Source organism: Hevea brasiliensis, chromosome 18 (genome assembly GCF_030052815.1).
Source record: "Hevea brasiliensis isolate MT/VB/25A 57/8 chromosome 18, ASM3005281v1, whole genome shotgun sequence".
Taxonomy (NCBI): Eukaryota; Viridiplantae; Streptophyta; class Magnoliopsida; order Malpighiales; family Euphorbiaceae; genus Hevea; species Hevea brasiliensis.
The window spans coordinates 6,987,065-6,993,064 of NC_079510.1; positions in this window are offsets into that span (position 1 = coordinate 6,987,065).

The window sequence follows — 6,000 nt, forward strand, 5'->3', positions numbered from 1 at the left end:
GACTCATTTAATTTATTTTTTGAAAATTAAAATAACAAAATATCTCTCTTCCTTGGCCCCACTATCTTCCTCACTCCCTATTGGTGTCACACTATTTCCCTCTCTTTCTATTGGTTGGAAGACCTCACCCATAGTCCAATCTCAACCAAATTCGTCAATCTTAGTTATTTAAGTTATCTAAACTTTATCACACTAGGACTCCAAACCCTACCACACCTCTTCCTCACTCCCTATTAGTGCCTTTCATTTTTTTTCTGTCTTTCTATTGGTTGAAACACCTCACTCATATCCCAGTCTCATTCAAATTCTGCAATCGTAGTTGTTTAAGTTATCTAAACCTTATCACTCTAGGACTCCAAACCCCATCTCACCTCTCTCCCAAAACCCTATAAATACCCCACTAGAGAAGGAAAGGGAGGAGGAGGTGGGGGGAAAGAGGGAGAGAAAATTTAGAATCATTTAAAGATATTTTGGAGCTATAGAAAATTTAGAGATATTCATGACTCTTTGAGTTCTTCCGTATTTTTTCTTTTCTTCAAGAAGATTTTCATACAGAATTTTTGGAAGGTCAGTTTTTATTATTTTCTTTTCAAGATCTATGCCATGCAATATTTTAATTCTATGTTCTTTGTCTTCGATTTATCTTGTATGTTCATATAGATCATGTAATCATGTTTAATTTGAGGGGATAAACAACTCTGCACATATTTAGTTTTTGGTCTCTCATGTTTTTATTATGTTTTGTTATTTTCTTAATCTATAAAAATTTTAGGAAAATTATATTCCTATTCTTCACGAACTTCTATTAATTTTAGGCTCAAGAATCACTGAAAAAGCTTTTGTATTTTATAAGTTATGGCTGTTTGAAGTTAGGGTTCTTGTAAATTCTGATTTGTAGGATACCCGACTTGTGGAGCCCATATCTACCTTGTTTCTTAATATTTTTGTGTAAATCTAGTGTCCAAAATTAGTTTCAGAATCTTATGAATCTTTTCCAATTGGTTTTACATTCATATCTGTTGTGGTTAATGAGTTATGAATTTTACAAAAAAGTACTACGATTCTGTCACTTATAAAATTTACGATTTATGTAGACCATTCGGCTAGGGTTTTGTTTGATTTATAAATTTTATGATCTTGTATGATATGTAGGTATCTTCTGTAATTGTTTTATGATTTTTAGGTATGTCTAACTATTTTTAAAAAATCGGATTTCTTGGTACCATTAATCTGCCAGAATTTGGAAATTGTATATTTATGCATGTTCTTGTATTTTCTTGGGTTTTAATTGATATTTGATCTATTTTTCTGTGTTCTTTTAATTCAAGAAGTGTTATGAAGTGTTTGGATCATGTTAGAAGACTTAGACCATTAGGTAGTTGTAACTAATTAGGAATCTTAACCCTTTAGGAGACTAGAGTTAGAATCCAATGTAAATTGTTATTAATATTTTCCTTATTTCTTTTATTTTCTTTAGTTTCTTTATTCTTTATTACAAACAAAATTGGTAAGTAGCTCTAAGGTAAGTACCAAAGAAGGCATTTGTGTGAAGCTTATGTGGAGCTAAACGGGAGTAAGCTAGGGATATCATTGCCATACTAGAAGAGAAGACCCTTTTTTAAGGGTAGCTTGCCCCAATGGCAACTGCATTTATCAACAGGTAAGTAGCTCTAAACTCCTCAAATAACCATTGGCATGAAATTATAGTAATAGTAGAATTTTTATTTGGTAAAGTAAGATTAACTTTGTTTTTAATTTAACTGACTTTTGCATGTAATTAATTTAAATAAATACTTTGTAAATTAAAATTAATCTTGTTTATAAATTAAACTAACATTGGCATGTAAAATAAATTTAATTTAACACTTGGTAATTGTAAAATAAATTTACATGTTAGAAATTTTTATTAGTTTGTGATTGTTTGGGCCTTATGTGATATTAGAATAAATTACACATGTATATAATTAACTTAGTTCAATTATCCTTAGGGTAACTTGGTGAAAATTAATTAATTAGGTTAAATAGAAACGTAGGGTTATTTGAAATTGAATTTATTTATAAATTAAATTCTCAATAATAAATTAATTTTAGTCATCTGATAAATATCATTTAAATAATTAGCAACCCCCATAGATAGGAATTACTTGTGCATGAAAATTGTGTGTAAACAACAACCCTTTTGTGAATTATTTGCGTGTGTAGGATTAGAATTGCATTTTTTAGGATAAAGTTTAATAAAGGAATAATAAACAAGACTTCTAGAAACATTAGTAGAGGACTGGCACTCGAATTAACGAGATTAGACCAGGCATAAGGGGTGCCTAACACCTTTCCCTTGCGTATTCACTATCCCGAACCTAGACATTGGGCTATGGTAATGAAGTTTGTGGAAACTCTGCAAGGAGTAAGTAGCCATCCATGACCCTCAGAATAAACACTGAATATGTCCCAGTTATTACCCGGGTGGCAACTCCTGCCTATATATGCCTTCATGGCATAAATCCTTAGTACTGTGGTAGTGTTATGGGAATACGGTACTTACTAGTGGTTTGATTCTATTAGGATTGTATGAACTGCATGTTTAGAAAATGCTGTCTAAGGAGGTGGTACTTAAGTGAGACCATTATGACTCCTTCATCTTTCTTGGGTATTACCTTATGCATTTTATATCATTCTAATGGATGATATTTTGCCTCATGCCTCCTCCTTACAGTTTGGCGACTCCACTGGGGATTAAATTTATAATTACTCCAACATGTTTTTATTAGTCTAATATCGTTCCTCTGTTAAAGTTTTTGCATTGCACTACACTATCACATGGATCACCCTTATCCTTTTTAGCCCCGTTAGTACTAGCCAAGGAGACCATAGTTCTATTTGAGCTATGACGAATTGGTGAATGCTAGCACCCCATGCCCGTACCTTTGATATAAAAGAGCCACAACTCCGACCGTTGTGCTTAATGGATAAGCTCTCACATGGGTGACCTTTTTCCTACCCAATGAAACCCATGAGCCATAGATTTCAACCCTATGTACCCCATAGATTTTTTTTGTGCTAGATTCGTATCCTTACTGTTTAAACCATAAGTTCTAGTAGTAGTTGAGATGAACCTAGGCCTATGCATAAACCCAATGTGTGTATAGGCCCAAGTCCATTTTAAAACCGATGTTAAGCAAGAGGATGCTTACTTATGGTTAAACTTTAAGGATACAAATCATTTGTTTATAAAGGAAAGGTTGTCCTGGACCACCCCTTGTTGGTGCGTCTAGTGTACCGTAACCTAGGATATATATATATTTTTCCTACCCTACACATGAGAGTTGAAGGTATAAGGGGGTGAAGATTCAGTTATGGAGACATTCTTTTTGATTTTTTATTCAATCTTTGGTCTGATCTTAGTTCGGTTTATACAATTTGGTTTTGGTTCAGTTTTGGTCCTATTAGTACGGTTCTGTTTTGGTTTTGTAAAGGCAAAGATAAAAATGAAAGTGCATATTCATGCATTCATGCATTGCATTTGTACATAGCATAAGATGTTAAAAGCTTGTATTTTTTTTTCTCTTGTAGTAAACATAGCTTTAGAACACATCAGAAAGACTTCTAACCAGGTCACTTAGGTTAGGGAGGGAAAGAAATTAGTAAGAGTCACACCTGCACAAGCTAAAATGGAAGACACTAAGGTCATGTTTAGACAGATGCTTGAGGAAGCTTTGAATGCCAAGATGGCTGAGCTTGAAGGAAAAATCATGGCCAACTTTGAGAAGAAGCTAGAGATGGGTGGGCCTAGTGACATTCAGGTGAAAAGGCCCGAAGAAGAGAATGGTAAAAAGAAGGCCTTTGACGACCTTTGGGATAAAGAGGATTATCTCCAAGACAGGGCCAAAAAGAAAGAAAAGGGGACAAGTGAGGAGATTAGAGTTGTTACTGAGATGATGGAGAAACTTTAGGCCAGTGTGAAAAAGCAAGCTGAATTTACTAGAATGGGGCTGTTAGATGTAGATGACTTTGACATCTAGATGGATGGAAATCTACCTGAAAAATTCAAGATGCCTAATTTGCCTAAATTCGATGGTACTGGTGACCCAAAACCCACCTTAGGTCTTATCTGATAGTCATGAAAACAACTGGTTTGACTAAGAACCAAGTCACTTAGTTCTTTTCTATGTCACTAGAAGGGGTTGCATCTTCATGGTATCATGGGCCATAAGCCACTGTGAGAAAAGATTGGGAGGAGCTAGTTAGGAGATTTGTGCAACAATATTCCTATAATACAGCTTTAGATGTTACTCTGAGAGACTTAGAGACTACTAGGCAAAACCCAAATGAAACCTTTTCAGAGTATATATTGAGATGGAGGAAAAAGGCCATGAAGATGACCAATAGGCCTACTGGAAAGGATCAGGTGCGATTTGTAGTGAAAAGTTTGCAGCCTAGTTATTATGAGAAACTTTGTTATTATCCCTTGGCTACCTTTGAACAGCTATATGATGTTGGGGTATTAGTGGAGGATGTATTGAATAATGAAAAGAAGAGTTATCAGCCCAAGAGGGGAGGATACCAGTCAGCTGGCAACATTACTGGGGAAAACAAAGTCATTGAGGTTCAAACCGTGTCCCGCATCTCTAGAAAGTTCTCTCAGTTCAACCAACCCCTATCTAAAGTCTTCGTGTAACACCCCTATTTGCATAGCCTGGTATATGTTATTATTCCGGTGACTGGTATCGGTCCGGACAATTAAGAGGATTAGAACTATATTTAAGACACCTAGTTAAGCCCTAAACATAAATAATTAGTAATTGTCAATTAGTTAAGTATAAATAAGAAAAACAGAACATAAGAAGTTAAATGAGCCGAGAGTCACAGCGATGGGTGACCTTCTCGGGAAGGACTGCGAGGTCGATTTAAACTCGAATTTTGAATCGTAAAATGTGACGCCGCGGTCCTTAGGACTATTATAAACACAGTGGAAAAGAGAAAATCACGAAAAAGAATTGTTAAGCTGGTCAAATAATTAGGTCAGGGATCCAAAAGAAATATTGAATTATTTGCAAATCGGGTTGAACCGGTGAGGGACAATTTAGTCAATTGACCAAATAAAATTAGAGAAAAAAAATTTTGGAATTGGAAATTAAATTAAAGAACTAATGGAAAAATAAATAGGAAAAAAAAAAGAAAATGAAAAAGGTGAAAAGAGATAACATCATGCATGACATCATGCATGATGCCATAAATATTATAATTAATAAATTTAATTAATTTGATTTTTTGGTCTTCCATAAGACTAAAGACATAAAGAAAAGAAAAAGAAAAAAAAAAACAAAAAAGCCATCTTCATCTTGCCGCCCCACTCTCTCCCATTCTCACCATTGAAACAACTCCCATGGAAGCTTGATACAAGCTTGATCCCACCCACTTAACCTAATTTTGTCCCCAAATTAATCCATAAAAACTTGTTAACTTCATTGGGGAAGCATTTAAAGAAGAAAAGAAAAGGAAAAAGGGAGTGAAATTGAAGAATTGGAATTCAAGTGAAGGTTAGTAATAAACTCTAATTTATTTCTTTAAATTTCATGCAAATATGCTTTAATAAACTTTGAAATTGAAACAAATCAAAGGAAAAACATGGTTGAGGGACCAAACATGAATTTTGGCCAGCCTTAGTTAGGGTTTGAAATGGGTGAATTTGATGCATTTGAATGGTTGCTTAAGTGGAATAAAGTATGTAAACTATGGATAGATGTTTAGAATGCATTAGGTTTGAATTTTATGAGTTAGGGTTTTCGGCACCTAGGATTTGGGAGGCAAAAATGTGAGAATAGGTCAAATGGTGTGTTTGACCTTGTTTGAGATGAAAAATTGTCATTTGTGACCAATTGAGATGTGTTGGAAGTGTTAGAAGTGAGTTTAAATTCAGATTGAAAATGGCCATGCTGTAGGTAGTAGGACCAAGGTCCCTTTGAGGGACCAAAACTGAAAATTTACAAGTCCAATTGGTAC